Genomic DNA, 13,911 nt, shown 5'->3' with positions numbered 1-13,911 from the left:
AGTTAGGCAAGACTTATTGAGCCCCTGCTGTGTGCTAGCACTGTGCCATGTTCCATGGCAGCTGTGTAGTTGTCACAGACACAGCCTCTTTCTGTTTCAAGGAGTTTATAATTTGAGAGACAAACTGAAAACATAATGATGATAACAAAAGGTAGAATGAGATAAAGGTCATAGGTGTCTATGCATTCATTCATCCTCAGATTCATCTCCTTCCATTTTCTCTTTACTCTAAACGGCTCTTACTCCACCAATCTTCCAAAACTGGTTCCATAAAGCTCACTAATGACCAGTTACTAAATCTAATGGCCAGTTCTCAGTCCTTATCTGACCTGTTAGCAGCATTTGTCACAATCTATCATTCTCCCTTGAAATATTGACTTCCTCTGGCTTTCAGGACTTCAGTCTCTTGGGTGTCCTCCTCTCTTAGTCTGGTCTGTTTTTGTATCTTTTATTGGTTTATCCTCTTCTCTTAGATTTCTTTATGTGAGAATGTCCCAGAACTTGGACATTGGTCCTCTTCTTTCCTTATCCTCTTGATGATCTCATCTAGGCTTATTATTCTAAATACTATGTTCATGCTGATGACTCCCAAATTTATCTCCAACTTAGACCTCTTTTCTGAACTTGAGATTCATATGTCCAACTCGGTTCTTCACACCCCCGCTTGAATGTCAAATAAACATCTTTTATTCAACATGTCCAAAACTGAACTCCTTATTTCCACTTCCCCCAAAACCATCAATCCACAACTTTCCCTTCTCATTTTATGTCAACTCTTTTGTTCCATGTATTCATGATAAAAACCTTGGAGTCATCTGCGGTTCCCCTCTTTCTCTCACATCCTATATTACAGTCCATCAGAAAATCTTATTGGTGTTACCTTTTAAAAAATACAAAATTTGGCCAGGTGCAGTGGCTCAGGCCTATAATCCCAGCACTTTGGGAGGCTGAGGCAGGCAGATTGCCTGAGGTCAGAAGTTTGAGAGCAGGCTGGCCAACACGGTGAAACCTCATCTCTACTAAAAATATAAAAATTAGCCTGGTGGGGTAGCACACACCTGTAGTTCCAGCTACTTGGGAGGCTAAGGCAGGAGAATTGCTTGAGGCGGAGGATGCAGTGAACCAAAATGACGTCACTGCACTCCAGCCTGTGTGACAGAGTGAGACTCTGTCTCAAAAATGCAAAATTTGACTACTTCTCAGCATCTCCTCTGCTACCAATCTGGGCCACATACCCTGGTCCTGTCAGATTCTCCCACCTTTTAACAGCTTTCTCTACTTATACCTTTGATCCTCTGCTTTGGACTCTAGTATCAACCTAGCTGCCAGAGTAATTCTTTTAAAACATAAGCCGTATCTCGTCATGTTTCTGTTCAGAGTCCTGAAATGACTTCTCTTTTCACTCTATTCAAAAATCAAAGTCCTTACAAACATCCAGAAGGGATCCACATGATGTGACCTTCCCTCCTATTATTCTCTTCCTTGCTTACTCTGCTCTAGGCACACTGCCTGCTGCTATTTCTCCCAAACACCAGGAATGCTTTTATCTTGGGCCTTTGTACTGGCTGTTCCTCCACCTGGAACACTCTCCTTCCAGATGTCCACATGACTGACTCCCTCAGTTCTTTCAAGTCTTTGCTCAAATACCATCATTGCAATGGGACTCATCCTGACCACCTCACTTAGTACTGCAAATTGTGTGCTTCCAAGTTTCTTGCTTGTCTTTTTCATTTTTCTGCAGCACATATGACTTTCTAACATACTATACTACTGATTTATCATCTTTATCATCTGTCACTCTCTGCTAGAATCTGAACTCCATAAGGGAAGGGATCTTTGTATTCTTTATTCACTGTTCTCTCAAGCACCTAGAACAGTGCCTGGCACATTACAGGAGCTTAATGAAATTCACTGAATTGAAATTGAATTCATTCAACATCCAGTTGGCAAATACAAACTTACCATCTACTGTGTGCCAGGTACTAGGCTAGAGGCTTAATATTCAGCAGTGAATAAGATAGGCTTGTCCTTAGATTTATGAGATGAGCAGGAATCAGAGCCTCTGAGCAAGTAATTGGAATGTGGTGACTACTTTAAGGAGTAGAGAGCATCATTGGGGACATACATAAGGGATTTCATTGAAGTCTGGGAGTCAGGAAAGACCTCCATAGGGAAAAGATGTAAGTTCAAACTTTAATACAATATGAATGGAAGTAGGGAGGGCAAGGAGAGAGTTCTAGACTGAAGAAACAGGTCGGAATTGTACCAATGAAGCATGTACAGAAGAAATAATTCATTTATGACTGGGGTGAGGGAGGCAGGCAGCAGAGATAAAATCGTATTTTAAAAGTCAATTAAATTCACCTGGAAAAATGGTAGGGATTAATAAGAGGGTGGAGGTGAAAAATGAAGAGGCCAGTTTAAGCTTAAAATTAAGTGGCAGGAAACTGAAGTTTATATGCTTCAGTTTGCCTGTGGCATAGAGTTGAGCTCTTAATGGAAGCACTGAGAGAGGAAAGGCAGATTGAACCAGAAAGTAGTGAGGAAGTCCTACAAGTTTTTGTGAAGAACTGCAATGTGATCAGAACTTCACTTTAGAAAGATTTCATTTAGCCTGGCTGTGGTGGCTCACACCTGTAATCCAGCACTTCAGGAGGCCGATGCAGACGGATCCCTTGAGGTCAGGAGTTCGTGGCCAGCCTGGCCAACATGGTAAAATCCCATCTCTACTAAAAATACAAAAACTAGCCAGACGTGGTGGTGAGCGCCTATAATCCTAGCTACTTGGGAGGCTAAGGCAGGAGAATCGTTTGAACCCAGTAGGCAGAGGTTGCAGTGAGCTGGGATTGCACCACTGTACTCCAGCTGGGTGAAAGAACAAGACTCCGAAGAAAAAGAAAGAAAAGAAAGAAAGAAAGAGAGAAAGAGAGAAAGAGAGAAAGAGAGAAAGAGAGAGAGAAAGAGAGAAAAAGAGAGAAAGAGAGAGAGAGAAAGAAAGAGAGAGAGAAAGAAAGAAAGAAAGAAAGGAAAGAAAAAGGAAGAAAAGAAAGAAAGAAAGGAAAGAAAAAGGAAGAAAAGAAAGAAAGAAGGAAGGAAAGAAAGAAAGAAAAAAGAGAGAGAGAGAAAGATTTCCTTTAGTTGCAGGGTACAGACACTGGGAGCAGATGACAGTAGTAAGCAAAATTTCTAAGGAAAGTCACTGAAACTTCTACTTTCTAAATTTTCTACTTTGAAGGCTCCTGGCAAAGACCTTGTTTCCATTAAAAAGAAAAGACAAAATAATGATAACTGAAATTCACAGGAGACCAAAATAAACACAGAAATTCCAATTAATTTATTTACTGTGAGAAATATAATTGTCACCTAGCCTGGAAATTCTGTTAAAAATATATTATTTCCATGAATAGAATGGAAAATCATTATGAGAAGCTCTTTTAGAATGCACAAAAGAACCATCATAAGGACTCAAGCTTAGTTTCTCTGATGGATGTAAACTCTTTCTACACCCAGGCGCAGGGAAATCAAGGGATTGCCCAGTCAACATGGAATCAGGATGAATTGTTCCTAGGCTTTGGAGCTACTGGCAGACATGAAACTGAGATAGCCTGCTGATCTGTTTTACAGTAGGAATTTAGAGTTTATCAGAGATTCTTAGCCTGGATTAGAATCTCCTAGAAGGTATTTTAAAAACGCCAAGGCTGGGTGCAACGCAGGTGAATTAAATCAGAATCTCTGCAGGTAGAGATCAGGTATTGATATGAGCGAGGTAGTTTTCAAGAGCTCCCAGCAGAACTATCATTTTGAATTGGTCCAAAGATGGGTCTTGGAAGGGCCCTTATTCAATGGCCTCTGGATCTCTCCCTTTTGAACCTCTAGAGATGACCAATCCTTGTCAGTTTCACACAACCTTGTTCCATGTTTCATCTTTCTTTGGACAAAATGTATTCTTTGGATAATGTATTCTAAGAGGTTCCAGAGGAGAGGCTTCCCGCAGCCCTTGGAACAATCCTGCTTTTACCTCATCATGTCTGTCTCTGTTCCTGCTCTTGAAGTGTGAGCATGACTTTTTATAATGGGCAAGAGTTTCCCTCATTTTGAAATTCTTGGGGTGATGTGGTGTCTCACTGCGAAATGAACTGAAGGGAAATGAGCCTGGAAAAGAAAAGGCTGGCTGGAAACCTATGCTGTAGTTCAGGCACTCGATTGTAAGTAGGACGATAACAATGGGGCAGAAAGGGAATGGAAGGGGCAGAAAAGGAACAGAGAAATGAATGGAAGATTAAATTAACTATTAGTGCAAATTATTCTTTTCATACAAAAATTAAAACATTTTATAGAGAAATAATTGAAGTCATTAGGGGAGGGCAGATTCACAGAGCATCACAGCGTTAAAAAATTATGTGGAAATTGATCTCTATTGCATGATACACTGATAATCTAACCAAAGGTTTTCATTTACCAGGTGAATAATTGTTTTTCCTAATGTAATTTTGAATATATCACCTTTTTTGGTCCCTGAATTATATATTATATAGCTATTAGACTATTAGGTCACAGAACAGAAGGCGGAGCTATCAATAAAGGGATTTGGAAGCCTGGGCAATCTCTCTGGATAATGCAGGTTTAGACTACACATACACATGCACACATGCAAGATATAACCAGATAACCCAATGCTCTATTCAAGATGATTTCTGATCTGGTGGTGCCAAACAATTTTGCAGCCCTCGGCTTTTCTTCACACATGCAGGCAAGGAGTTAAAAAACAAATAAATGAAGCAAAAAAATGTTTTAAAAATTAACAAGAATGAGTGTCTCCTCCTAATCTCTTCAACATTTGTTTTTCAGGTAAGGACTATAATTGCTTGATTTACGCCAGTGTTCCCAGAGATCTTTAGAGGCAACATGTTGTTCACCCAGTCCCTTTTATGTTTTTCCCTCTGTGTTCAAGTATATAGCACAACCATTTGACTATGTAAACAGCTACCCTGCTGAGTTAATAATAGCCAGCGTGCATATTATTTCATTTTAAAAGTTTCCTCTTTTGCTATTTGAATTCAATGACAATATCTAGATCACAAAGTAAGCCAAATAGAAAAGTTTTTAAGAGAGGCAAAATACAATATCTAAAATTTTAGAAAACTGAATATTTGCCCAGTTTTAATCACAATACCTTGAAATCACTGATTTTATATATATATAAAATACATATATATATATACACACACACACACACACTTTTTTTTTTTTTAACAGTTTGTAAGTCTTTACTGAGGGTCCTGAGGATTGTGCCAAAGTTATACAGCAACCTTTGGGGACTGAACCTCTTGAAACACAGCATCATCCAATACAAATACCTATGGGGACTGGGCTTTAATTACTCTCAGTAGGATCTAGAAACAGAACACTGGAAGTAGTAGACACTCTTTGGAATGTTTGCTTGCTCTATCATATCGACTGTCTCCATTTGCACCAGTCAACTTTTGCTGCAGCAGTGAAGCAGTCTCCCAGATCTCTGAAGCTTACAGCGAATACATATTTCTGCCTTCAGATCTGCAGCATAAATGTGACACATCTGACTTAGGTTTGGCTCTGGTTGAGGTCTACGCTCTGTATCTCTCATTCTGTGTTTTTCTTACTAAAAGGCAGGGATACACGGGGATAAGTGGGAACACAGCATGCCTTTTAAAACTTTGGCTCTGCACAGGAACAGTGTTCCTTCCCCCGAAGTCCCATTGGTCAAAGCAAGTCACATGACCAAACCTAAAGTTAGTGAGATGGCATCATGTACTTTTCCCACAGTGAGCATGATGAGAGTAGGAAGGGAAGGATAAACTGTGAGAAGTCGCATGATTCACTATCCCTTATCTCTAAAAGCTAACAACCCACATGGCCAGGGCTAGGGCTTAGGCAGAAATGTTTGTCAGTTTTGTTGGAATGTAAGACTCGATTTTAAAAGCCATTATCACAATTATGATATAATGCAGTCTTACCTTACTATCTGAAAACACGAAAAGTAAAGCAAACTGGCTTTATCATACTTGGTAGGCAGCCTGTAAAATGCCCACCATGAGGCCAGCCTCCAAGTATTTACAGCCTGTGCAATCTGCTCTCATTGAGTGTGAACTGGGCCTAACAACCACCTTCTAATAAAGAGAAGATAGCAAAAGTGCTGGGATGTCACTCCTGAGAATTAGGTTACAAAATGATTATTATTTTCTCGCTTTCTTTTTCTCTCTCACTCACTTTCCTCACTCTGGGGAAAGCAAAAAATTTGCAAAGAAAGATTTGCCATGTTGTGAGAGGCTGAGGTGGCATAGAACTAATGTCATCAGCTAACAGCCTTGTGAGTAAATTAAGAAGCCCAACGTAGCCTTGATCTGACTGCAGCCCTGACCAAAAGCTTGATTGCAGCCTTTTGAGGGACCCCTGAATCAGAGGCACACAGCAAACCTTGTCCAGATTCCTGACCCATAGAAACTGTGAGATAGTAAATATTTGTTAGGTAACATATGCGTTTGTTATATAATATACATTATACATTTGTCATGTAGTCATAAATACTATCCCATATGAATAATTAAGTTGGCGAGCCTTGTCAGCAATTTTGTGACTTACTTAACTAAATGCTATTATTAAAAAGTGATACTTGAATCTAAAGAAAAAGGAAAAATTATATATCTATCTATTGATGAACCTGAGTTAAATTGCTAAGAATGATATTATTCTGCCTCATAGTTGGATATACCTAGAACAAATTTTATTTGTAATGACTTAATGAAGTAACAATACATATTTCATAAGGGGTAAGAGAATGATGATTACTGAAGACAAAGTGACAATGATGATGTCAGCATTAAGAAAACTGTCCACCTTCTGGCAATTTAGCTAGAATATATCACATTTGAGCTTTCCTTGAAGTTTTATTTCTATCTATATAAAATTCATTAAATTCTCCAGAAAGTGTATACTTGAAGATTCCAAATCTTTAAGAGTCACTTTTCAGTTAGCAAACATATATATATTACTATTTAGTTGATAGTTATATTTGTTTCAGGGTTGTAGACCAGATTTTCTATAGATTTCTATATTACTTCAGGTTTAGTTATTTGTATAACTAGAAGATGAATACCTCTTCATGTTTTTTTATTCATTCCTTTATTTCTCCCTTTCCTATTCTGAGCTACAGGCTGTGTCTGACACATTGTTAGTACTTGATAAATGCTTATGGAATAAAGGAAGGGAGAAAAGAAGGAAGGAGCTGAAGTTCAGAGACTGACAGTGTAAATCAATATGGTATGCTATATACTATTTTCTCTTTTTAGAAACATACTCCTCAGGTCCATAGACTATAAAAATTAAACCATAAACATGAGATTTTTCTAAATAACACTCAACATTCCACTTTGTATAGGAGGTCTTAATGTGTCCCCTTTCTATTCTGAGGATCATGTGTATACTATAAAGTTCATTGAATTAACTACCTCTGATAATTCTCTCCCTGGTTTGTGCTACTCTCCTTTTTTACCTATTGGCAATTTCTTGTGGGAACTGCCTTGGGTGAAAGTCATTCTTGCAAGAAAGTTAGTTTTTTTAAAAAAACAAAAAAGTTAATGTTCTTAGCAATCAAAATACCAATAAAAGCAATAGAAGACGTAATTCCTATGCAAGGTGTATAAGTTAAACTTGCACCGATACAGTTTTTAATAGTATTTAGCACTGCTATCATTAGCTACTTTCTGTAAAAGCCAAAAAATCTGCCATATTAGGTAATTTGTGAAGTACTTTGTTATCTGATCTCTTTTACCAAGTTACTTTCCATTTCCCATCAGACTCCATGTCAGAAAAAACAGAGGTTTCGGTGGTTTTTTTCTGTTTGTTTTTTGCTAGAATGATTTTTCCCAACCTTATTTACCTTTCAGACTCCAGCTTCTTTTTCAAGGTTCGACTTATGCCAAACCCTGAATCAAAACTATTCATGGAGACTCTCAGACTGCTATGCAAATCTGACAGCCTCAGCCAATCCCATGAGGAACTCTGAAGCAAATATCATTGTGAAAGTTGATTTTATGTGTCAACTTAGTTAGGCTATGGTATCCAGGTATTTGGTTAAACATTTTCTAGATATTTCTGTGAAGGAATTTTTAAATTGAGATTAACACTTAAATCAACAGACTTTGAGTAAAGCAGATTATCCTTCATAATGTAGGTAAGCTTCATCCCATCAGCTGAAAGCTTTAAGAGAAAAAGATTGGCCTCCCCAAAGAAGAGGGAATTATGCCAACAGACTGGCAGCCTGTGGTATTTATTATGGCAGCCTGATATAATTTGGCTGTGTCCCCACTAAAATCTCATCTTGATTTGTAATTCCCATACTCCCAATGTGTCGTGGGAGGGACCCAGTGGGAGGTAATTTAATCATGGGGGCAGTTGCTCTCATGCTGTTGTCATGATAGTGCGTTCTTATGAGATCTCGTGGTTTTATAAGGGGATTACCCCCTTTTGCTTGGCACTTCTCCTTGCTTCTGCCCTGTGAAGAAGGACATGCTTGCTTCCTCTCCTGCCATGATTGTAAGTTTCCTGAGGCCTCCCCAGCCCTACAGAACTATAAGTCAATTAAACCTCTTTTCTTTATAAATTACCCAGTCTCTGGTATGTCTTTATTAGCAGTGTGAGAATAGACTAATATAGAGCTCTAGTAAACAAATACCATCACCAAGTCTCAGTTGGGTAGAAACGACCAAGTCCTAGTACGTTCTGTCCTCAGTCATTGGATGGGGGCTGCCTGGGAAGAATGTGGTCTCTACTTAAAAGCTGCTAGATCTCAAAGATCTTACAGCTAGAAGCTGTCATTTGACTGTCCTTCTCACAGCCAAAAGGCAAGTTATTTTAATAAAGCACGAACCAAACAGTGCATCTATCTGGCTGCCACATGTGGGAAGACAGAAACAAAGACAACACATAAGAAAAGATGAGAAAACATTCTACTTCACCAACAAACATGAAACAACTCTGCTAATGTTGTAATTCATGGTGGTTATGTTTGTGATGAATTTGTATTGAGCCAATTTAGTTAAGCTGGAACATTTCTAAGACTTCCTTTTCCTACATAGATCCAGGCTAGTGTGGGCTACCAAAAATGTTTTGCATGAGATTTAGAAAAAGGAAGTAGAATAACAACCACATTCTTTTCATGCTGAGGTCAAAGCAGGGCATGAAGCACCACTGCAGCTCACACATACTATGATCTGATGGCTCATCCTAATGGCAAGGCAGTAACTGGTCCTGCAGCTCTCCCCAGATCCACTGGATGTCTTCCATCAACTTCTTCAGATATTAAGCCAGGTACATGTTTAGCTCCTTGCTTAAGGGTACTGTAGTAGTCAGGGTTCTCCAGAGAAACAGAACCAGTAGAATAGATAGACAGATAGATAGATAGATAGATAAATAGATAGATAGATAGATAGATAGATAGACGGATGGATGGACAGGCAGACGGACAGACCAGTCGATTAATAGATAGACAGACAGACAGACAGACAGATAGATAGATTATCATGAGGAACTGGCTCTGCAATTATGAAGATGAAATCCTATGATCTGCTGTCTGCAAGCTAAAGACACAGGAAAGACACAGAGCAATACTTCTAGTTCAAGTCTGAGGCATGAGAATCGGAAGAACCAATGATGCGAGTTCTAGTCTGAGGGCAAGAGAAGATCAATGTTCAGGATCAAGCTTTCAGGCTGAGAGAGAAAATTCTCTTTTCCTTCACCTTTTACTTCTCTGCAGTCCCTCAACAAAGTGAATAATGCCCACGCACATTGGGGAGAGCAATGTGTGTGGGCATTATTCAATCGTTACTTAATCTACTGATTCAAATGCTAATCTCATCCAGGAACACTCACACAGTCACACCCAGAAATAATATTTAACCAAAAATCTGGGCACCCAGTAACCCAATCAAGGTAACATATAAAGTTAACCATTCCAAGCACCAACTTTTCCTGCAGAACAATCCTATCATCACGGTTGGAGGCTTGCCATCAATAGAGACACATGCAGGCTTCAGTCTGTCCTCATGGGTTTTGCTTATTCTCTCAGGTTCTAGTTTGTTCCTGCTTTCCCCCACTTCGTGTTTTTCTGCCCTTGCTCACAGCTTGCCCTGCTGAATTCAGGCTGTACCTCTATAGGCAAAAGAAACAATCTCCCATAAACTGTTCAAACAGCTCCCACAAGTGTGTAAGGTCAAATGCATAAATAATCTTCCTTCTTAAATATATCTCTTAGTGGTTCTGTTTTCTGTTCAAACCTTGACTGATACAATGATAATTCTTAGGGACAAGAATGGCTTACTTTATAGCCAACCTGGAATTTACCTAGAATTGCTTTGCAAGACTATGGCTTGAGGTCATTGAAATTCAGGGATTGCAAATTCATGGTGTGTTCTGCCATGCTCCCTCCTTCACCTGAGGCAGGCATTGCTAATCAATCAAACTATTTTTTTCTGTTGGGTGGAATGCACTCAGAATTTTTCTCATTACAGTGTTCTAGGCAAACCTTAAAATTTGATTATGTTTAGCTTTTTACCTGAAACCTGTTTTTGTTAGTAAACATGAGGCACCCACATAATGTACATTTATTTCAGAAAGCCTCAAATTTTAATATCAGCTTCAAAAAGCTTTATGAAAATCATTGTAACATTTTTTTTTTCACAACGATGAGCTTAAAATGTAACTAGAGCAAAATGTAAGAAGAAAGAGGAGACATTATTTTTTTTGCCTGGGCTCCTACAATGGATCGAATGATGGCCTACAAAAGGTCTGTTCACATCCTAATCCCCAGAACCTGTAATATTATCTTAATTGGAAAACGCATCTTTTCAGATGTAACTAAGAATCTTTTGTTTGTGTGTGACAGGGTCTCACTCTCCCACTAAGGTTAGAGTGCAATCATAGCTCATTGTAATGAACTCCTGCATGCAAGTGATCCTCTCACCTCAGCCTCCTGAGTAGCTGGGACTACAGGCATGCTACCATGTTCAGCTACTTTTCTAAATTCATCATGTTGCCCAGGCTGATCTCAAACTCCTGGGCTCAAGCAATCCTCCTGCTGTGGCCTCCCAAAGTGTTAGGAAAGAATCTTAAGATGAGGAGATCATTCCGGATCATCCAGGTGGGCTCTAAATCCAACAAAAAATGTCTTTCTAAGAGAAAGGCAGAGAGAAATTGAGACAGACAGAATAGGAAATGACAGAGGAAAAAAGGAGGAAGCAGTGTGACCACAGAGGCAGAAATTGAAGTGATGTTGGACAAATCAAGGAATGCCTGTTATTTTAACTGCCTCCTATTTACCCCATTGGTGAGAGGGATTCCCATTCCAGGATTTTTGGGGTGACTGAAGACATGACACCAGTCACTGGAGAGATGAGATCAACAGCAGTTTATTTGTCACATATACTCATAGCCTGGGGAAGAGGATGCCACAGGCCATGCAGGGTCACATGGGGGTGGTACTTGGTAACAGAATGAACAACAGGAGGCAATGGGAGACAGGATCTGTAATGTCAAGAGGATGAAGAACATCATGGTTCCTGTGGGGAGATGACTGGCTTATTTGAATAGTTTTATGGGCTGGCAGAGAACTGAAACTCATTACTCAGGATAAGCAGGCACTGTGCCTGGTCCTGTTCATGAATTAAGCTATCTGCCTACAGAATCTAATCTGCAGTAGCAGAATGGGGAAAGTAGGTTGCAGTTAGGCCATTCAAGGCTCTCTTGATGTGTCAGAGAGATGTCATGACAGCACAGAAAAGTGGGCCTTAATATTAGGTATATACCTATAGGCACCTAAATCTAGAAAAGCAAAGGACAGATTGTCACCTAGAACCTTCAGAGGGTATGTGGCCCTGCTGACACCTTGAATTTGGCCTTCTGGCCTCTAGAACTACTGTGGGAGAATAAACCTATGTAGTGTTAAGCCACCTGGTTTGTGGTATTGTTATAGCAGCCACAGGAAACTAATACAGCTCTCTAGCATTTCCCCAACCTAAAAGAACAATGAGTACTTTTGGTTGGAAAACAGGATCTGGCTTGCTTCAAGATGATATACTTAAGACAATATGAAGGGAGGCAGAGCCATGATCTCTTAAAGAGCAAAGGTGAGAAAATTCAAAGACTTCCACCTGTCTATTATTAAAATTGTAAAATTAACTATTTGTATTCATTACTGACCATTAGTCTTTAACACCAAATGAGTCCTTAATGTATAATATATGCATTGAGGTTATCACTTTGTGTATAAAATCCTATGCTTTTGTCCTTTAACATATATAGTCGAATTATTTTAGTATCCTTTTGCTACTTATCTTTTGCCATCCTTCTGTTCTCCTAATTAATGTTTTTGAGGATTTAAAAAATTATTTTCCTGTGAATGGTTTTCTGATTTTCTTTGGAAAGAGATAGAAGACTTTTCTAAACTTTACTTTAGTCATATATTTATGAAAATGAGACTCTTTCAGACATGCTTTGCAGTTTGAAATTTTTATTATACTCATCCAAAGTTTCATGTCTTATTACATTTTTGTGTGCATAGTTTTTTATTACAATGTGTTTTCTATAGTTGCTTAAAGCCACAGTTTAATCAGAAATTAGAATGTGGCAGTGTCTTTTATTTCTGTTGTATATGTAGGCCACAAATACCACTCATTACAGAAGTTGCCTTTTTTATTTTTATATATGTTGGGTTTTGGATTTTGATCCTTAATTTCTTTGGGAATGATTCCTATGAGAGTAATTTTTATAGACAATGGAACTTTAATAGAAAATGGTTTTAATTACTATATACGTTATATTATTTCTCAGATTTTCACACATTTTTACATCTCAATTATGAAGTTCAAATTTGAAAGTTTCCAATATTACATCATCTATTTGTTGCTCCCAAGTTGTCTGCTCTACTGTGGTCCTTTTACTATTTTTTTTTTACCTGCAATATGACAAGGAAATTTAAATTATTTTATACACACATATAGAGTCTCCCAATTTAGTGCATTAAAAAAACCTTTCTTGGCTGTGTACAGTGGCTCACACCTGTAATCCCAACACTTCAGGAGGTTGAGGCAGGTGGATCACCTGAGATCAGGAGTTCGAGACCAACCAGCCTAGCCAACATGGTGAAACCCCGTCTCTACTAAAAATACAAAAATTAGCCAGGTATGGTGGTGGGCACCTCCCAGCTACTTGGGAGCCTGGGGCAGGAGAATTGCTTGAAACCAGGAGGCGGAGGTTGCAGTGAGCCAAGATTGTGCCATTGTATTCCAGCCTGGGCAACAAGAGTGAAAACTCCATCAAAAAAATTTATTTTACTTGTTTTCCACAGTGTTTTGATGTAAGTATCATTTTTCAAACAGCTTCATTAAGTTAGAATTCACATACCACACAATTCATCCATTTAAACATTTCAATGGTTTCTGGATTGTGTCTTTAATTCATTATTAATTCCTTATATAGGACTCCTCTTTAAACACAGTAATTTCAATGGGTAGTGCATGGAGGATTGGGAACCAACTCAGCTTCAGCAGAGCTGAAGGAGCTCTGTAGGATGGGTACCAACCAGAAGTGAGAGAGACACTTTCCTCTCAGACCACCAGCACTCACTGGAAACACACAGATCTGGAGACCGGCAAAGGCTGAAGCTCAAACGGGCTTGGTTGAAAGTCTGTGGGCGGAACTCAGTTCACTCTGACCTAGAGGGGAAATGTGGGTCCAAAAACGGAAAATAATTGACAATCTGCACGTGAAATGGTGGGATCCATAATCTCCTCACCTATCCCACTCTTCCCAATGCCAGCAGCCAGGATCACACACACAGACACACACTCACTGACTCCCACACGCAGGCATGTATGAGCA

This window comes from Callithrix jacchus, chromosome 2 (genome assembly GCF_049354715.1).
Source record: "Callithrix jacchus isolate 240 chromosome 2, calJac240_pri, whole genome shotgun sequence".
In the NCBI taxonomy this organism is placed as follows: Eukaryota; Metazoa; Chordata; class Mammalia; order Primates; family Cebidae; genus Callithrix; species Callithrix jacchus.
This window is presented reverse-complemented; position numbering follows the sequence as displayed.